Below are 22,029 nucleotides of genomic sequence, written 5' to 3'. Positions count from 1 at the left end.
GAGCAGCAGTTCTCAGACTGTGGGACGGGACCCCAAAGTGGGTTGCTGAAGCCCGAGGCCCACCGCCTGGGGCCAAAGCCTGAGGGATTCAGCCCCAGGTAGTAGGGCTCAGGCTACAGGCCCCTTTCTGGGGCTGAAGCCCTTGGGCTTTGGCTTTGACTCCTTCCCCGCCCAGGGCAGTGGGAATCAGATGGACTCAGGCTTGGGTCCCCCATCCTGGGGTCATGTACTAATTTTTGTTGTCAGAAGGGGGTCACGATGCAATGAAATTTGAGAACCCCTGTCCTACAGAGTTTGGAAAATGGAAAAGATATGTTGAGAATAAGTTACCTTTATGAAATGAATTCTGCATTATCTTACAGATCTTGTAAGTGTGCAATAGCACTTTCATTCCATGTCATATCGGGATCATTACTGAAGAATAAAATAGTTATTTTTAAGGGCGGAAACTGAAACCTATTTTCACAGTGAAAACAAATGAAATCCAGAAGGCAAATTTAAGGTGCCTAGGAATGGAAGACTTACATAACTGGTACCCCATTTCTGTGGAAGGTGACCTTTAATTGGAATTCACAGATGCAGAAATACTAATGACTTGGACAATGTACTTTGAATCGCTAAGCTTCATTCATGCTCCTGTACATCCCCATAAAGATTGAATTTTAGGCCCTGGTTCTCTGCTCTTCTGCAACCCTATAAAACATAAGGAGGATTCTTCATATGTTGCCTCCCACCTTCTGCAGTTTGTGGCATAGTAGCAGAATGGCATGTTTGGAAACAGAGAAGGTATTAGCTGGAATGCAGTGAGCTCTGGCTATTCTGGGCCCAAGAAATTGTAAATATTGATGAAATTGTAAATAATGGTTTAAGTTGTCACTATCTTGCTTCAGAACAGTACATTGATATGAATGGGGGCAGTACGCACCACTCATTTATTACTTCCACTCAGAACAAGACCCCTGGATGAGTTGTCTGCTTGAAATAAAGGGCTAATTGTAATTTTGAAGGCAATAGAGGATCATTAGCCATAATCCAACCACTAGAGGGGGACAGAGACCAACTCCATGCACAGCAAAACAGGGTAACAACTGATATTTGAAAAGTTACCATCCCCAAATTAATAGCTAATCATTTTTTTTCTAATGAAATCTTAAACTCTACAGAAAACCAAGGGTCACAATAGTAGTGCTGGTATAGGAGTGGGTGGCTAAATCTAACCTCTGTTGTTATAGCACTAATGCACAATTATCCTTGTAACAAGTGTGCTGTCCCTTTAAGGCAGGCTACAGTATCAGGACCCTATTTCCAGTTCAGTGCAGAACCAAAGCATTTGTGGGTTTATAATTCCCAGAGGCAATGTAAATTGTATGAGAATTTGAGAATGAGAATAATAGGATCCTACAATGAACAATGCTGGGAAAAGGGTAGATATACAAATAAGCACCCTGCTCTTATAAGAACTAAGCGACCAGGTCGGGACTGAGATCTGCCATGAGCTTTTTTACTGAGAGACTAGGAAAGAGTTTGGAGTGCTAGGGAAATGGCTTGGGAAAACCTAGTGAGAGGGACTGGACATGCATACAGATGGCTGGATATGATACCATGAGGAGGAAGCATTATTTTAGCAAGAACATGAAGGGCAGAAAGAGCTAACTCCTTAGAGGACAACGAAGGGGCTGCGGTAGAGTTAGAAAAGAGCACTGGGGAAGAAAAGTGGCAGAGATTTGGTGGCTTAACCTGATGCTATTTCATGGCTGAGGGCCCTAAGGCTAGAGTTTAGATGGTTTAACCCCCCTTTGGATTCTGAGGGGTATTGCTGTTGTACCCTAGTCATAGGAAAAATAGATCGACCCTTGGGGAATGCCTATGACCTTGGAAAAAGACAGGGTGAAGGATCTGGACTCTTGTTAGTCTGGAAGAGGTAGATTTTTGGTGCAGCTGGAGGGTTAAACTACACTCCATCAAGAAGTAAACTGAAAAAGTAGCTACATCTGACAGAGAGAAGGTAAGTCACTGTTACAGCCCCTTAGTTCCTTTTTACTGTTTTCCAACTTCTCTCTATAAAATATATTCCAGCAAACTAAACTCACTTCAAAGTGATAATACCGTTTGTGATAATAATGTTTGTCTTTATCAGGCTGAGATTTGCAAGTTGCTCCCTTTTCCCTGCAGACACTAAAATCAGAAGTAACGTTGAGAAAGAGAAACAATTCTGGAGTTCCAGGCTGTGTTTAAAGATTAAAAATGACTGGTTACAACTAAGACCCTGTTCCTGGCCTAGCATATTAAAAGTGCCAGAAGCAATAGTGTCCTTACTGCTGTAGCAGAGAGGCTATTTCAGGCTGATCCTGAAAGGATTTTTCTTCCCATTATAAAGAATTATGTTCATGATTATTTCAATAAAAATAATTCCAATTGTATTTCCAATAACATATGCCTTCTTTCATTAGTTTCTTAAATTTCTATAGCACATAAAGCTTTTAATAGCTGTGTTTTGGTTTTCTAAGGCAGAGCTAAATAGAACTACAATTTAACCAGAGTCTTTGTATGGTAATTATACTCCCATGAAAAGCCTGAAGGAAGGATTTTTAGTTCAGTTTAAATCTTAATGTCAGCTCAAAATGTGGCAAAATCCTAATGTTCTGAAACACAATCTGAATAGTGGTCAGTGTGTTTTCAATTGTATTGTATTCAAAACATTAAAGAGGACAGGAGGGAGCGGAGCTCTAAACTATAAATGCTGAATCAAGCATAGTCCTTAGTTCTTGTTCTTATTAGATGTTTTAACTGGAAGCAGATGGGTATTTCTGTAACACTGAACATTTATTTCTGTCATTCTCGTTGATATCCTTGCATGCCATGTGCTGAATATGGTCCAGATTCTCCTCTCACTTACTCTGCTTTTACTCCTGAATTACTGTTATGAGCATAAGAAGAATATGCCCTTCCTTTTATTTTTTTCTGAGAATCATAGATGGGGCCTAAATGGAGGTGAGAGGATTAGACAAATATTCCTCATTTACATCATTTTCCAGCAATTAGAAGTCTCTAGCATTCAATATTTGCTGTCAATCACTTAGGCTTCCCAATATCAGCCAGCCTTCATCAGCTTTCTGTCACCTCCAGGGTCATTCATTACACTGGCTACAATTACTTGCGACACAGCCTACCCGCAATGGCCTCCATCCAAAGCTTAAATCCATGGATTTGTGCCAAGGAAAAAGTAAGGCACTAAAGAGAGATGCTGTATGAAAATGTCATTCCAAAACCTCAAGTCATATTAGGATTGAGTTCAAAAACTGTAGCAAAGCAGTTTTTAACTGAACCTCTTCCAGCCCTCCTCCCCGCTCCCCACATTCCTCCTAATCAAACATTTCACTGGCTTCAGATCCATAATTACACAGATAATGAAACTTGTAACAGTTGATCACATGGTGGATCTTTTGGAAAATACAAACAGAGTAACAGAGCTAAAGTTTCATTTAGCCTATGGGTCCAGACTAAAACAAATGACTTGGGGTTTGATCCTGCAAGATGCTGAGCACTTGCAACTCCCAGTAGGCCAAATTAATCTCTGGTTATCTTCAAGCCAATGAAGTTAAACTATAGATACATTTGGCCACTGACAATTTGGTGGGAGTTGAAGGAGTTTAGGAATTGCTCCATAGTGGGCCAGGTCAAGCCCTCCTTGAGTATAAATCCATCAAAACCAAATGAGTCTCATGGCTTTACAGTAGAATGTTCTCTTCCAAGTTAAAGTGTTCTTGTGCTACTCAGTGTGATGAGTGCAAGGACTCTCTTCCAAGCCCACACTGCCAAAAAAAATAAAAAAGAACAGTGAAATATGGCATTATTTACTGTCTTGGGGGCAGGGAGATGCTCCCCGACCTAGATGAGCCCAATAAAGGCAAAAGGGTAACTTTTCAGTCATATCACTCTACAGCATCTAAGGCACCATAAGATAACAGAGTATCTGGAGAAAGAGACTGTATTTCATAAAAGTAAACCAGTATGCAACTGTGTCTAGATTGTGAAAGACATTGATCTAACTTAACCTTTTCTCACTAAAATCCAGAACAATAGACTAAATTAAATCTATCACATATATTCTCCTCAAAGAAGAAAGGAAGTTTCACATATGCAATTCTTGTTGTTTTATTCCTTAACTATTCAATTAGAGTCCATCATCGTATCATTGACTTGTGTACATTTTGCAGGATGAATTTCCCAACTAAACAATTTAGATTCGTTCACTGAATTTCATTTGCTAAAATAATTAACCAGGGATTGTGTCTATCTCCCATTTGTAGACAAAGATCTCACAAAGAAATGAATATATTGATTTAATAATGGTGCCTGTTCTTTTTTTCCCCTTTCCCCTCTTTCTACTTTACAGCTGCAAGAGTGACAACTATGAGAAAGCAAGGAAGAAAGAGACTCTGTTAACCTAAACAAGCATACACCTTTTTTCTGATCATTGTCCAGCCCTTTACATAATAACACAAATTTTGTCTTTAATTTGTTCTCCTCTGGTTAGTCAGCTGCCCACTTGTCCAAAACAAGAGAGGTTCCCACAGTAAAACACTGTGCAATATCAGGAAATGAACAGTGTTCAAAATACATCAATTTGACCTTGAATAAGATCTACACCTGGAACACTAAGTTAATAACAAACTGAAATGTACTTCTTACTCTTAAGTATTCAGAGCGTGGCAGTTTTGACTTTGCCTTTGCTCATGCACATCAATAAAGGTTAGCATAAGGAGGCTAAAGAAATGGGTGGCTGGTACCAAAATGGTGTTACCGAGCAAGTAAAGAGAATTGTATGTCCCTAGTAGCAAGGATTGCAATCTGGATGTGGCAGAGCTTTTCACATTAACGCTTGAGCCATAAAAATGCTGGATGACTTGACTGAATAACAGAGAAGAATTAAGAATCAAATACTTATCTCAGCGCACAGCCCAAGTGGTTTTCTTCAGGGACTAGAAGAAAGAAGGAATCCACCCACTCACCCACAGATTGCTGTGTGGCAACATTGCCACAGGGCCTCAGTAAATGCACTTCCCTTCCACAGTGGAACATGGCCAATAAACCTGTGGATCAGCAAATTCATTTAATGCTGCCCTTTCTTCTTCCTCACCGCTCTAAACCCTTGCCTGCTGTGGCACAGAAAGGACAGCTCCACAGTACTCGGGGGTTATGGGTCCCTTGAATGATCATTCACCTTTTTTTCCTGCAGTGCCACCCCCATTCCACTACACCAGTCAGGGTCATCACTGCACTGGGCATCCTTGCCCCTGAATCATTTCAGGGAATTGGCAGGAACACAACTGATGTCAGACAATCAGCGAGCTTTTTGTCTTTAGCACAATCAAAATGCCATGATCCACAGGATTATAAACTACAAATCATTTTCATATAGATATACACACCCAACACCAAATTATTCAGGATTTGTATGCCTAGGAACATAGGAATTGCCATATTGGATCAATGTACTGCTCTTGGCCCCAACAATGGCCAGTGCCAGATTATTCAGATGAAAGCACAAGAAACTCCACAGTGGCCATAATGGAATAAGTTACTAACCCCCAATGATTGGAGTTGACTTATTCCCTGAAGTATGACAACTTAAATCTATTCAAATTTTTGTTTGTTTCTTTAATCCTTATGTGACTCTGGGTGCCACAGGTGTCTCATGAGACTATTACTGAAGTGTCTGCAGTAACCTAGGACCAGGAGGAGAACTGAAAATAAGGAAACAACAGCACTTGGAGAGCATACAGCGGTCAGAAAGTGCCAGTGCCTGGATGCCTAATAAACCCTGAGCATCTAGGCAGTTTCGGCACCCATTAAGGAGATTATATTTTCAAAGAACATGCACCGCCCATACACTGCTTTGAAAATTTCCCTTGTTTTTTGAGCCACCAAATGGGGTCAACCAAATCCTGTGATACTGCCCAAAGGAGGACCTTCTGAATGCTCCTCCAATTCTTTTATGGTTTCATGCCCCCAGGCTCAGCATCAATGACTAAGAGGTAGAGAAACAAAGCACAGCCTTGTCTTGTTCCTCTCCCTAGAACAAAAGGAGCTGAGCGACGCAGTAACAGCAAAGGTACTCAGTATTAACGTGAAACATGCTTTCATTCTAGCAAAGAAGAAACTCTAAAGTATTGAGACTCGACTAATACCTGCAGCCTCAGACACCCAGGATAGAAAATGATCTGTCTTACTTAACACAGTTCAGTGCACTACAAGGTCACATTATAACTTTTCCCATATGGAAGCACTGAGGGGAGAAGAATGCCCAGGGAGCAAACACTTACCTCTCTCTCTCTTCAGTGCACCCAGCTCAGAAGGCCGCTATATTTTAGGTTTGGAGCACAGGTTGAGCATTTATGCCTGGAACAAAGTAGGTATGGAGCATGGAAGGAGTAGTGAATGTACCTATTCTATGGGTGTAGCAAAGGGCACTTCTCACTGCGCTCCCCAGTACCCAGAGGGTATATTTATTAGGCTACTCAGGTAGTAGTACTCCACATTCCCCTTAAATCAGGAGCGCCTGGCCTGCGGGCCATACATGGCCCACCAGAGCAGTTCATAAGGCTCACGGTTCAACACAATATACTAACAGCCAATTTATTAGCATTTTGTCATCATGTTTTCATCATTTTAATTTACACAAATGGGTAAATAGCCAATACTATACCTAAAAACCACCTATCTGAATACATACAAAACAAGCTGAACTTCAAATATAAGTCAATACAGGTAACTTTAAATCTTATTAAAATATGCAGAATTTGTCTGACACCCCACAAGGTTGTTCTTAGGTTTATGGGGCTCTCCTGTGTAACAAGGTTAGGCACCACTGCCTTAAATGAAACCCCTTTGTCATAAGTCCCAATAGAGTAACAATTGTATAGATATTACCGATCAGAAAATGCTGATTCATCACAATATTCCAAGGGGAACATACCAGTTTTGACAAAATTCCAATGGAAGTCGGGCAGGGGTCACTGGGAGCAGTTTCCCGCCTGGCCAGATGGAGGGTCATTCTATATAAAATTGTGAGGCTTTTTTCCCCATTCCACTGAGGAACAAAAAAGTTCAAAATTTCAGCAGTTCTCAGAGAATGAAAAATCCCCATTCCCTCTCAGCTCACAGCGCAAGACACAATGAACCTATTGGTTTTATTTGATTTAAGGGAATGTAGCCCTTTGGACGGATGGTTGTAATTTCACATTTTAATTGATAAGTTTAATTTACAAAATTGAAATAAATAAGAAAAAACATCTTTTTTTTTTAATGTTGCTGTTTTATTCATTGTGCTGCAAGATAACCAGGACAAAAAGGCTGTGTCTCAAAGACCCACCGCACTTCAAGAGGAGACTGCCCATTCAGTTGGCTGTGCATACAGCCACACAGAAAGGGGGCTTAACCAAGCAGTGTATAAAACCTACGTTATACTCAGAGTCCACTTTGTTTAAAGCTCTCTTTAGACCCAAGAAGCAAGAATGGGTCCAAGCCTGCTGCTGCCAAGAGAAAAACAAGGCTAAAGAAGAGGACTGTGAGCTCTGGTATTTTAAATTTCAGTTTCACCTGCCTCCCCTTGCTGGCAAAATAGCATAACTCCATAGACCCTTATAGGCCCAAAACTTGTACAGGAATCCGCATCTATTGTATATGTTTAATACTGCCACCTGTCATCATAGCATCTGAGTGCCTTCCACATACAAAGTACTCATCTCAGATAGACTTGTAACTTGTGCACCATTTTGCATAAAATGTGTGACCATATTATTAATTATTGTTTCATGTTTCAAGCAGTTTCTTTCCAGGTAGGCAGGACCCAGATACACAGGCAAGTTTGCAAATATATTATATGGCTCAGTTACTGTAACATTAGAGTTTTTGCTCTGACCCTTTGTTTCAGTAATTGTTTTGAGCCTCAAGCAATCCATATCAATGCTATCAAATGTGTGTGGAAACCAAAGTTCAGAGTTCTTCAAGCTATTTGGGGAAAAAACTTGTTTGAGCAATTCAGAGCTTTCAGTGATGGCTTTATTTTGGTAAAATGAGATGCATGGTTGCTATATTTTTCTTTTACTGGAAACAGACCTTCTTAAGACACGAGGGGCCACAGGGTGTATTCTGTTTCTATGTATTCTGTTTCTAAGGTTCTGAATCCCCTACTCCAACTTTCATCCTTTCTTCCTTAAAAAAAAAAAGCCAACCCTAGGAAATTAAAACATCACTTTAAAGTTAAAGCTAAAATCACACTAAATCAGGAAAAGAAATTTTTTTTCTATAATTTTATATTATATTATTTTTTGTTCCTGTTATTTTTTTATCTACATGTACAGCAACATTGTACAAACATATTCAGAAGAGGTAGTCAATTATTGTTTGTCAAGGTCCAAATTTCTTGGTCAAAGGTCTAGTCAAGGTCCAGTCTCCAGAGAAAATAATATAAAAAAAACAACAATGATAATAAATGAAAAGATTTCAGGGTCCGTTCAAAAGCGTCTGGCAGCCTGAATTTGGCCCATGGTCCACCTATTGACTACTCCTGGTGTCACATACAGGTTTTGCAAGATGGCCAAGTTAACATGGCTGCTGAAACCTCAATCTTTGCATTTCCAGACTGTGTGATTTTAAACTGTACAGCCTTAATAGTGCATCAGTTTTTCATTGCATTTTTAAAAATAATACCAGTAATTGATCCATCAGATCTATTAAAAACAGAAACAAACTACTGAACTAAAACATATCTAACATCTGAAGAGGCAAAATACAGTATCCAGTAGTGAGACTAATTTTCTACCTAATTTTCAATAGCACAGACAAATAAGCAACAAATGTACTGTAAATGAACTGATGTCCAATAATCCCAAAGAAATGAGATTGCCAGAAATGATCCTACTCACGTAATTCAAAGAATTGTCCAGGGGTTAGGACATTAACCTGGGATTTGAGTGATCAGCTGCAATTCCCTGCTCTGCTACAGACTTTCTGTGTGCCTTTGGACAACTCTCTCTGTCCTTATCTGTGAAATGGGAATAATAGTAGTTCCCTACCCCACAGATGTATTGTGAGGATAAATATATTAAGTTTTCAGAGTCTATGGTAATGGGCACCATTTAAGTCTTAGATAGCTCCTTTCAAAACAGGGTTAATTGATATGAGGCCTCCAGGAAAGCTTGAGTAGTTTAGGGAAGAAAAAACCTATTCATCCCAGAATTAGAAAACAAAGAACTTTTGGGACATGAAGACAACAATTATCTGAAGTCAGCCATGAATTAGATCAAGAGAATGATATAATATTTTCTGGACTGTATATCAACACATACAATAAAGATTCAAAGCAGATCTTTGCCAGGAATTTTACTGATTCATAGTGTAGGACAGCCAGTTGATTCCTTTCTCCTTCCCCACAACTGTTTTGGCCTTTCTGTGCTGTCAGTAACAAAGAGAGAATTTGCAAATGAATGAAGCAAATGTGACTGGAACAACATAAGGAACTGATATCAGCAGTAACAATGGGCCTTTTTTACAGATTCAGTTTTCAGAAGCACAAAAATACATGAAGGGGTCTAATTTCATTCAACAAATTAGTGTTCTAAAAATGTAAAAACAGTCAGCAATTTATAGCAAAGAGGCAACGTTCAAGATGTTCACCAGCAATAGATCTTTCATTTATTGAAAACATTTACACAGAATACACAGTGTCAGTTGTTCCTGAGACTTCCAAGCACTGGAGGAAAAAAAGGATTATAAAGGGCAAAAAGCAATAAAATGTTAAAGACCATTAAAACGTATAAAATGTGGAACAGTATACTTCACAAGCTGAGGTCACATTCCTTATACAATTCTCAAAGACATTTTTCCAAAGTACAGCTCTTAGCTTTAATTGTTCTTCCTTGCTCCAATTTCTGACTTACTGGGTTCAACAGATGTATAGAACCTCTGAGTCTTGGGACTAGATTCCCCTATCGTAGCTAGTAAAATTAAATCATTTATTCCAGCAGTGACATAGGTTCCCCAGATCTTTTTTATTGAATAGTTTCTTCATAGTTAAGGGCCCAATTTTGTAACATTTATTCATGTGAGTAATCCTTACTCAGAGGTGTGAAGCTTTGCAGAACTGCCTCTTGGAATAGCGAAAATCACAGAAATCTGATAATTGTAACAGCAGATAATTGCAAAAAAACAATCCTCTGTACTTTGTCTATAGGAATACAAAGCAAGAGCTTCATGCTATAACGTGTTGTCCATTTTGTCCAGTCACTGCTGAAACATTTGCATCAAGGGTGGCTTTGACCCATTTTCAAACAATGATATTCACACTGTGCTTAAAACAGCAAGTAACCAATTATATTCAACCAGTTTAATAAAAAGTAATAGCCTTGACATGACACAAGTTAACTGCTCTGCCGTAACATTACAGCTAACTGAATCTCCACTTGATCAAAAGAAATAGGGTGACCACACATTCCATTTTGGCCAGAACAGTTCCACTTTTAAGCCCTGTCCTTGACATCCCAACTTTTTTGGCAAAAATGGGCATTTGTCTCATTTGGTCCTGCCAACTGATCATGAGCCCAGCAGGGCTCAGGCTGTCACCCCAGTTAGCGTGGGGCTCAGGCAGGCAGCCCCAGCCCCAGTAAGCATGAGGGCGAGGGGTCCTTGAAGGGTGGCCTCGGGCCAGCCTTATGCAGGCTGGGCGTGTGCTCAGGTGACTCAGGCCAGCCCCACGCAGTGTCCCATTTTTACTTTGGGAAATATGGTCACCCTAAACAGAGAGAGAGACCCACAGAGGCTCAGATAAGGGATTGATTTTAGTACATGGTACAGTTTTTAAAACTTTATTTTACATATAAAATAAAACCCCCAAACCAGGCCATGACCTTCCCCCAAAGATGGCTCCATTGTTCCAATGTAGTTCTTTCTAATATAATAGAACAGAACTGGCTGGTATAATGTCAGTTGACCCAAGTTAGTTGTAAACAGAGTTAGTTTCCATTCAGACCCTCGCTGGATGCTTTTTAGTACGTTCTGCAGACAGCTTTATGGTTCTCAGATTTGTAAACGCCTTTGCAGGTTGCATTTTAATAATCTGATAGGCATTTCAAAGGGAACTACGGAAAATTCACCACATTAGTTATGCCAAAAACACTTTAATTTGAATTCTGAAATCTGCTAGAATACCAGCAAATCTCAGAAGACTTAGGTCTATTCCTCCTTCTTCCACAGCTCCAATGTAAGTGACAAAAGGCATTTTTTGCCAAAAATGTCCCACTGTTGCTACCACCAGTTCAGTTCCATCCCTGGCAGCAACAATGTAGACAAGACATTAGCAGCTACTGATGTTATCTAGACATATTCTGAACTGGGTTAGACGACATGCTTGAAAATGCATTTGAAAGCAATTGAACGTTGCAACATAACAGAGAAAAAGTTTTATCTCAAATTCAAGCTGAAAATAGAAAGTGAAGCTAGCAACAATTTTGTTTGCTCAAGAATTATCCTAGTCAGCTTTACTATTCCCTTCCCCCCCCCCTTCCCCCATTTATATATGGTTCATAAAGGTTAAGCTTTTTCTCTGAATTCAAGGCAACAGTTGTGCCTTTCACAATATGCCTTCTTTCAAACTCTCAAACACCAGTCAACTATTTCAAAGTTAGAATATAACAAAGACTATAGAAAAAAGTAAGTTTGTCCAAACACTGTGAAATTCTTTTAAACAAGTCAGTGGGCTAAAAAGTGCACTTGACATAACGAATAAAAGAAAATTAATGGAAGATAATAGATTACATTAATTAAGTTTTAATTGTTTATTGTTGAAGTTTACTAAAGGCAAACAACCTGTTCTTCCCTGGTATAAAATGCTAATGTAATGTGAGCATTTCTTCCCCTACTACATTCCAAAGCAGAAAACAACAGAACGTGACTTTGTTTTTAAGGCGGAAAATAGTTTTATTCCATTGGGGTGAGACTGTACCCCAAAAATCCATGCATGGGAGTGAACACTTCAGGTGTGACTCCTGCTTAGCTCCCGTTGCCACACTATCCTCCTCACATTAGAACCCCACACAAGATGTTGAGATCTGCAGAGGGCGAAACATGGGCACTGGGCTGTCTGGGGGTTGGCAGTGATGAGCAGCCCTCATCCCCACTCTGGATTTTTTGGGATTCCCCAGGAAAGGTCATATAGCCTGAGGCTATAGTGCCTTCCTTGCTGAGCACCCCTCCACCTCAAAACCCCCAGTTAGGGGTGCTGTTCCCTTGCCAGGGAGTAGAGAAGGCTGCCAGAGGGGCGGGAAAGAAAGTCCTGACTTCTCGTTGATTCCCCAGGATCTGCACAGATTCTTGGGGAGCCTACAGGTGTGGAGGCAAGGGCAAACCTAATCCTCATGATTGAATGCTCAGGGAAGAATTTCATGGGTAGATCCTTGCATAGAGTTCCTCCTCTTTAGTTCCCTCCCACAGGATTTATTGCAGGAAGGGGAGACCCAGCACTTCAAAATTAAGGGAAAATAGCCTAATCTATTCTTTTGGCCTCTAAGTTTCTGTCATCTGTTACATGAAATGTACTTCCTCCACCCCCACCCCCGCCTTGTTTAGATTCATATAAAAATTTGAACTTGGGACCTCAGCACAAACATCTACCACTAGAGGTATAAGGCTTTCCCAGTGCAGTGTGTGCCACTGCTTTGACAGCAGCTTAGGCCCAGGTTTTTAGAAAAATGATGAAAAAATTTTCAGGGATGGAATCAAGAAAGAGGAAAAAGCAGAATTTTTAACAATGTATAGCTCTGCCCTGAACAGACAAACCAAAATGCATCTGTAGCCTCAGGGCTTTGTTCCTGCCAAATTTCAAAGGCTTGATCAAACAGCACTGACAGTATTAAGAGTTTCTAAAAAAAAAAAAAAAAAAAAAAAGCCTGCAAGAATCTTTTATGATGGGAACTGTTAGACAACTTAAATATTGGAGCTGCCAGCAGTGCCAGCTCCCTTTATAATCTTAAGAAGAATTTGCAGATGTACGTAGTGGAAGGTACAGTGAACATATTACAAAGTGAATGGTTGGGCAATAAGGCAGACATGAGAACGGGGAAGAAAAGATAAATCTGGAGAATGACTTATTCTGATGAAATCTTAGACCAAGAAATTGATGATTCTATTGGTGATAAACAAACATTTCAGATATGTAAATCAATTATACATATCAAAGTCCAATTTGAAGTCTAGCTTTTAAATGGGAATACAGCTAGGGTTTTTTTAAAATAAATGCTATGAATGTACTTTAAATGACAAATTATATTCAAACCCTCTAATAAGACTTTGTGGCCTCCTTAATTGTCTTTCTAGCCAGGATACTCAGACACTGTACAAGATGGCTCAGATTTAAATGTTTATTAGAAAATATTAAAGAAAGGTGATACAAAGAGTTTGATGTGTCAGTCGTTGGTCATCGGGGGAAACATACAGTACTACACTGATGGGTGCCATGCAAAAGTTAGATAGTCAGTGTTCCTCCCTCTAGTTCAGTCATATGGGAATTGATCCAATGCCCATTGAAGTGAAGGGAAAACTTTCATTGGTTACTATCTCAGTATCATCCATATCCCTCTTTCTCTCAATAATCATACTGCATCAACAGCATTCTAGCACAGGGGCAAGTCTGGGTGTTAACAAGTAGTTCACATTCTTTTCTGGACTTGTTCTATCATTGACCACAAATTGCTCCATCTGTAAATCTAATTTTGGAAAAGTCTGTTAGCAAGCCACTAAAATGTAGGGAAGGCACATTTGGTGCTTTTTTTTTGTAATAAAATCAGTGCATCTGAGAAGAGCTATATAAGGTACACAGTGATTAGTATTTAGAAATTAATTATTTAAAAGAAACCCTTTAAATACTTTTTTGGATGCATAACAATTCAGTAACACGCTAAAGGGGAATATGCAGAGGAAAGAAACAAGAACAAAAAGTCAGCATTTAAGCAAAATCAGAGAATCTGATTGGATGTAAAAGTTAGTTAATTTGTAGGCATATTTTTAAACAGCTGTCATGCATTTACAAAGTATCGTTTCAGTATTCCATCCCTCAAACAACTCTTAAGTCGTTTCTTGTAAGTATTGATTCTTAGACCATGAGCACTGTTCAAGAATCTGTCTGGAAATGGTTTCTCTGTCACAGCATTTAAGACAAAGTAAAAGAGCCAAAGGTTGACAGACAGGCAACTTGCCAGGGAACAACAAACCTGCTAGACCATGAAATTAGTTTTTGCTTGTTCACCAGTAGCTTGAGGAGCCTATACCTTTTTACAACAGCACTAGCTTTTGTTCCCCCCTGAAGTCACCTTAAACTCCAGAACAGTACAGAACTACTAGTAAACATGATCTCTGGCTACTAAAACATTTTACTGAATGGTTTGTCAGTTTCTCCTTACATTCTGTATGTGAAGGGGTCTTACCTAACAATTCATTCTATATTACCACTGAATTATGAGACTATGGACAATAGGAAACTTACTGACCATACTGCCAGACCCGTTTAAGGCAAGCTTTTTTAAACTTGAATGCCAGAAACTTAGACACCTAAATAATTAGGCCTCTAGAAAAGCAGCCCAAATTTCAGAAGTGCTAAGCATTTATATCCCATGCGTAGGCACACAAGTTTGAAAATATTGGCATTAGTTTTTTTGTTAAGTATAAATACATTGAAAGTTTAGAGGGTCACCCACAGAGACTTCCCCTACCCCACACATTGTCTACTGATCTTCAGCCCAAGGGGCAACAGTCTTCTCTGTACTGAAAATCCTGTCTGCTTGTACCTGTTTCTACTGAAGTCAACGCAAAACTCCCTCTCTATGCCTGATTCTGCAAACACAGTGAAATAAGGACCACAAAGACTTGAAAACAAGAGTTTCAACAAGAATTTTAAAGGTTTAAAGTAGTAGTTTCCAACCTCTCCTGTATTGTGACTCCAAAAAAAAAAAAATATCAGGATACCTCCTCTCTTTTATCCATAAGGAATGGGAAGGCATTTGTAACCCCCAAACCTATTGGCATCTCCCTGGGAGGAGAACCCACAGCTGACAAAAAGTGATAGTACTTCAGAGGGATCATAAAACATGTAATGTTGCTTTTTATCAGATTCATGTAAACAAGTTATTAAACAGTCACATGTAACAATGTAAATACATATTTTGTGTACATAATATTTTGAACTTTTCTAATTTCAGCTTACTACTTTTGAGAACATTACACTAATCAGTATAAATTAAATTTCAGTTTTAAAATAAGTGGAAAATCTCATAACAATCAGTAACTGTTTCAATTGGTAGTGTCTCTGCATGACACTATAGAATTACAACTCATTTTGTAGATCAGTGTATTTTTAAACATGTTCTCTACATGAACAAGAAATATAAGTTTTCCTTCAAGTAGCAACAAGTCTGTATCAGCGCTGAGACAGAGGGCAAGAGAATCAGTGGGTATAAATGGGCACGGCTACTCTGATGCAAATGAAGCTACAATGAATGACATCAGCTCAGGATCATGCCTGGAGAACTGTAAAATAAAATAAACTAGTACATGCCATCACTGCATCATTACCTTACCTTTGATGTCAAAATCTCCCCTCTTAGAAAGAAGCTATTAACTGGGCAAAAATAGAGAGTAGGACACCACAAGTCAAGCCTGTGAATTGTTTTTTGAAGGTATCAGTTAGCATATATATTACACATAGCCTCCTTCTGTTCTTGGTTGTAGAAAGTAAAATATGTCCTGACACTTTTTTTCTAAACTATTTTCTCTTATTTTCTTAAAACAACAGTGGCTAGAGAAGAGCTGGAAAATGGCTAAGTTTCCAAAACAAATGTACATTTAAATTTTCTCACTTTAAAATAGAATTGTATACTGGTGAAGTTCCTGCTGGAGTTACATAAATTAATTGCTCTCCAACTTCACATACTCTTGTGCATATAGAGAGAGCTCGGTATCTCTGTACATTTTAAAAATATATAGTTACAAGTCACTTTCTGCATATTTTTTGCATAGCATTTTCAAACACTTAACTTCACACATCAAAGGCACCTGTCTTCATGCAGGTCAAACTTCCCACCAAGTACAAATATTAAGGAATTTTGGATTTTAGGGCCAAAAATATATAGGGGAAAAAATCTGGGAAATTTTTCAAATTAAAAAAAGCATGGAACACCGTTCTTTCCTATCCCTCACCAAAGCTCAAATAACTCAGACAGCCACATGGAATTTTAATCAAAGCTCCAAAAGTAGTTTGCCTTTGGCCTGAGAACAAGCATGAGGCATTTCAGACCAAAGGATAATTTTTTTAGAAACTTGTGACAGCCTGAAACAGGGATTTGTCTTTCACTTAAACTACAGCACACTACTGTGATACTGTCATAAAAAACATAAAACACACTTTGGACTGGATCCTGAAAACCCTTAGTCATCCAAACAGCCCTGCTCAATTCATGTGGGAAATGGACTACTTACAAAAGAAAGGGCCTAAAGAATTGGGTTAAGTTAAGTTTCAGGTAGGGTCATCAAGGACTGAACAGTACCCTTAAGGTTGCACGTGTTTTATAGGAGGAAAATATCAATTCCTGCTTTATGGTACACAGAATTTCTTTTCTGTTAGGTCATATTCCAAACTGCTTCTCTCTCACCAAACAGGGGGATTACTGTCCACTTCATCATTCTGGAGGTCATCTTTACATCACTGATGAAGTCCTCTAATCCCTTCCCTGTCACTAGATCAACGCTTCATCTCGACCAAAGTACAGGATATACAACTTTACCCCCAAGACTGTCATCAATGTCACATGTTGCATCAGTTGCTATGTGTTACTTAGTTACTCCCTTAAAATCAGATACCACTGTGCCACTTCCAGGGACTTGGGGCTCTATTCACCCTTTAATCATAATACAGCTTGGCTTAAAGTTCACCATCCATCCACTGACCCAAACCTCCACTTTTAAAAATAAAAAAATCCTGTTTGAGTGCTGGGTAAGTAGACTTACTTTCCACACAGAAAGGCACAATTATAAACACTCTGCTTAAAAGTTTCTCTTTGTGGGGAGAAGGATAGGAGAATGTGATACGTAAAATATTATCTATTGAGAAATCTGTCTTCTGAACTATCAAATAAACAAGTCTGGCTTTCACCAATAGATTTTGACTGGAAAAAAAAAAGAGAGAGAGAGAGAGAAATTGAAACAAGTCTCACATAGGAATTGTCATAGTGGATCACACCCATAGAACATCTTGTCCAATGTCTGTTTCTGACAGTGGCCCAGGGCTGGTGCAACCATTTAGGTGAACTAGGCGGTTGCCTAGGGCGCCGAGATTTGGGGGTGCCAAAAAGCGCCCCCAAATTGTTTTAAATGGTTGAGCAGCCCTGCTGCTAAGACAGAGAGGGAGTCTGAGCTGCTGGCGGTAGCTGGCAGCCCAGTGTGTCCCCTGGGTCAGAGCGCCGCCACGGCAGCCGGCAGCCCAAGGAGTCCCCTGGCCCAGGGAAACCCCGGGCTGCCGGCTGCCGTGGAGGCGCTCTAACCCTGGGTCAGGGCCGCCGCGGTAGCCAGCAGCCCGGGGTTTCCCTGGGTCAGGGCGCTGCCGCGACAGCCGACAGCCCAAGGGGTCCCCTGGCCCAGGGAAACCCCGGGTTGCTGGCTGCCGTGGAGGCGCTCTAACCCTGGGTTAGGGTGCCACCGCAGCAGCCAGCAGCCCAGGGTGTCCCCTGGGTCAGGGCGCCGCTGCGGCAGCCGGCAGCCCAGGGTGTCCCCTGGGTCAGGGCGCCGCCGTGGCAACCGGCAGTCCGGGGTTTCCCTGGGTCAGGGCCCCGCCGCGGCAGCCAGCAGCCCAGGAGCCCCTGGGTCAGGGCGCCACCGGAGGGGGCGGCAGGCAGCTCCCGTGGCGCTGCCGCAGTGGTGCCTGCAGACAGTCGGCTGCTCGTGCGGCTCCGGTGGACCGCCCGCAGGCACCACTGCAGCAGCTCCACCAGAGCCGCGGGACCAGTGCATGGGGCGGCGAAACTGCCGTCCGCCTAGGGCGCTCAAAACCCTAGCGCCAGTCCTGCAGTGACCAGCATCAGATGACTCAGAGAAAAGCCCAAGAATCCTCCCAGCATGTAGATGTAGGGCAATTTGCCCCCATCAAGACCTCCTCCTGGTCCCTAGTGCTTAGAGAATGGCTTGTCATGCCTCTGGAAAACATCACAGGAAATCTGCACTATACACTGCACAGAACAACCATTTTCCCCCATTACAATTCTGACGCAGTATATAGAAGACCAAAGTCATCCCTGGTGTAATCACGCTGAAGTCACCAGGAATTAATTTGACCCAAATGTGCCTTTCGCAGTGACAGACTCATTCAGTAGGATATGGGCAGGAACTTCAAATAAGCATACTTCAAATAAGATAAATTGTGATTAAGCTTGAAAACATTCAGATTTTGATTTTTATGAATCTTGATGGAACTCATGAGTGTTTATTTCCAAGCACCTATACATTAATCAGATTTTTTATTTAGTATTTTTTACACTTTCTGGCTAAGAAACTAACAGTTCTTTGTCAAACTCTAATGACTCTAAAAGTTTACATTTTTAACAGATTTTTAAATAAATTCATAACTTTTGATAAAACTATTCATTTTTCATCACAAAGCATGATGGCATACTGATATTTCCACTAAACCCATTAACAGGCACAGGCTTATGAGATTTCAAGTCATTTTAAAAAATATTTCTTACTCTGTAAATTAAGCACATAAACTGTCCCACTAAAGTCCATGAGCCTACATAAGCTTAAATCTAGGTATGTGCCTAAGTACTTTACTGAATCATGGATTTAGTGGTTCATATTTATTTATTTTGTATGGATGGGAATGGAGGAAGATATGAACAATTATTCAGTAATTACACCTCGGCAAACCCAGAGTAACTCCCCCGAAGTTAACAAAGATACACTGATTTAAAAAAAAAAAATTGAAATCTGGGCTCTTCAATGTTCTTTGAAAAGTATTTTCAGATAATGGTAACATGATAGGCAGTTTCCAATCAGCATAGGCAAATGAATGGAATCTTAGAATTTTAAATAGCATAAATTTCACAACTCTGATTTAAACCAGATTTTCTGACCATCCTAACTCAAACAACTTCCATTTTAAACTTCCCTCATCAAGGTCTTCTAATACTGTTAAGTAGAAACAGCATGATCACTAGAGACATTAGGACACAATACAATTAAATAGATTAAAATTTTGTATTAAAGTTAATGTTTACAATTAAATATACACAAGCTAAGAGGGAAGGTACTGTACATCTGGGGTCAGGTTTGAGTTACGAGGGATTACAGGTATCGGTTACAAGGATGAAGAGATACATACATATCATATAACCAGCATAGACCCAGATTGGGGTGCGGGAGTTTTTAAAGCGTCAGTAGGTAAGTGGGCTCGGGTACGCCACCCAAGGAACGTATTAAGAGTCCAAGTCAGTATTGGTGTATCGAATAAGTACATGGCTGGGGATTACATTTTGTCTTAAAAAGACCAATACTGTGTATACACACACACACATATACAACTCACCATAAAGAAAAAACACTACATAGCATTACACTTACAGCTAAAGAATACAATAGAAGCAAGTGAGTGACAATAAGAGTTATGAAGAGCACAAGTTAATTTCTAAACGTTACAGTCTGGTACGACAGATAACAACTAGATGTATCAGCTTCGTATATTTTAGAATAAGGAGAGTTAATAAAAGAAAGCCAGATAGCAAAGAATGATATTTTTTCATGTTTTATATTAGTAAGTTTTCCATGAACAAAATTCGTCGCACAAACCAACTGCCAACACAAGAATGGCAGACTCATCATTGGGCTGCCATAATGAATCTGTCAGTAAAGAAGCACAATAGTCCACTACTGTTGTTGAATGCTCACTAACTACCTCAGATCAAGCAATTTTTGTCTTGATACACTTACACTAGTGCAAATCAGCAGTAACTTTACTGAAGTCAATGAAAGTACAGTCATATAAAACCAGAAGTGAGCCTAATTCTGTCTTTATAGCAATGTCATTCCATTAAGTAAATCCGGATTTAATGAGTAAATGTGTAAATGAGTTCATAATCAGGCCCATTGACTAATACAGGAAAGCTTAAAATCAAACACTTCCATGCCAATTATTCCTGAAAGAGCTGGGCTCCTGGGCAATTCCATCACAAAGAAAGTGCCAGCTGCTGATTTACACACAGGTCTTTTTAAATGCTTATTTGATCTGTTGAATTATGTTTTCAGCTGTGGCACAACCCCCAGAACTCTGCATGGAGGCTTTCAAAAATGTAAATAAACTAAAACCTCCAATAGTATAAATCTAAAGACAACATTAACACGTTTCCTCTTAATTTTATCTGCATTTATGTTCTTTGGGTGAATTCCTGTCCCAGTGAAGTCAATGGAAGTTTTCCCATTGACATCATTAGAACCAGGATTTTGCCCACTAAGTCTACCACTTGTACAGTCCAACAACAAAATTTGTTAGTGATCAGACCTAAAGTATGGAAGCTGTTTTGAATTATGCTGCTCTTCTATACTACTCTTCATCTGTCTTTATATCTTTTTAAAATGTCACACTTATATTTTCCTAATGTGTCATATTAACAAACATATATTTTGGAAAAACTGAAACATTCTTCACCCAAGATTTTCCTTTTTCAGGAAATTTGTATTTTTTCCATCCAGTGTCTGACTTGTGTTATACAGGTCAATCACTATTCAAACACCAGACACCTTAAAGTCTTTACGGAATTAACTCTGCAGTGAAATTATTCTTAAATGTCTTTTGGCACTGGTGAAATTTCGAGTATAAGTCATTGGGTTGCATCTTCTAAGGTGAGTAGTAAAATAGGAATTGTAAGGTCTGATAGGACTTTTTTTCTTTTAAGAAAAGGAACAAAAATATGCAATACTTCACTCTTTGTGCTTTGCAAACTTCATTATATCTGTTCTCTAGTAGCCACCATTCTGTCAGTTACTGAGGCACTGGATAACAGTAGACTTATTAATATAATGTTTAGACTTCTTCAAACAAAACGAAACTACTGGATGAAACAGCTGGTAAATCTCCAACACTGTATATTTCTAATATGTGCTTCTAATTTATGCAGAATATCCCCCAGTTCCTAAAATCACTGTTATTTTCTCAGCATTAGAGAAAAGAAGTAGGATATAGGGAACACCTAATTTCCATATATGAAGACCAAAAGCTCAATTCATTTCTAAATTACTCCAGTTTTACACTGGTGTAAGTGCAGTGCAGTTGCACAGGGAGTAAAAGGTTAATGCAGTGGTGAATCGGACCCAAGGCATCTAAATATTAGTACAATGCTTGATAAAGGTGCTGATATAGAAGTACCCAATATAAAATAAAAAATCCATAGGCCACTCAAACCTTTTTGAGCTGAAGACAATTTCATTTAACCTCTGAGATTAGGCCTTTCCAACTTATTAACTGGGTACACTGACCACAGAGAGTTTCTCTATCATCCCCTTCCCTTCCAACCAAGCCAGCCTAGATCACTGCAGACTGTTATCATATTTGTTTAAGCTTTTCTTTTGCTATCTTCTGCATCCTCTAGAGTCTATGTGTCTATCTCCAAGGTCACTTACAACTAACAGTAACAACAAAGACAGAATTGACAGGGAAATAAAAGTCTTCATTTCAGGAAGACAGTTGCTTAATGTAGCGAGGGGGGTCCCCTCCCCCACGCTCCTGAGACAGGGCATAGGCTAGGGACCCTGCAGCCCCGGACAGAGGCCCGGCCGCCTATCCCCACCCCTAGGAAGTCAAGGGGCGGGACCGGAAGTGCAAGGCCCCCTCGGCCTGTTCCCGCCCCCAGGAAGTCAGAGGGCGGGACAGGAAGTATAAAAACCCGGTCCCAGCCCTCAGTTAGGAGGAGGCCGCTGGAGAAGGCAGACGTGGGTGCC

The 22,029-nt window shown here is 40.0% G+C and overlaps 1 protein-coding gene across 1 annotated transcript in view; it reads right to left on the bottom strand.

Moving 5' to 3' along the window:
• LAMA1 (laminin subunit alpha 1) overlaps positions 1-22,029 on the bottom strand; it is a 156,700-nt gene that overhangs the window by 122,707 nt on the left and 11,964 nt on the right. The window lies entirely within an intron of this gene.

This window comes from Chelonoidis abingdonii, chromosome 2, assembly GCF_003597395.2.
Source record: "Chelonoidis abingdonii isolate Lonesome George chromosome 2, CheloAbing_2.0, whole genome shotgun sequence".
Taxonomy (NCBI): Eukaryota; Metazoa; Chordata; order Testudines; family Testudinidae; genus Chelonoidis; species Chelonoidis abingdonii.
This window is presented reverse-complemented; position numbering and strand designations above follow the sequence as displayed.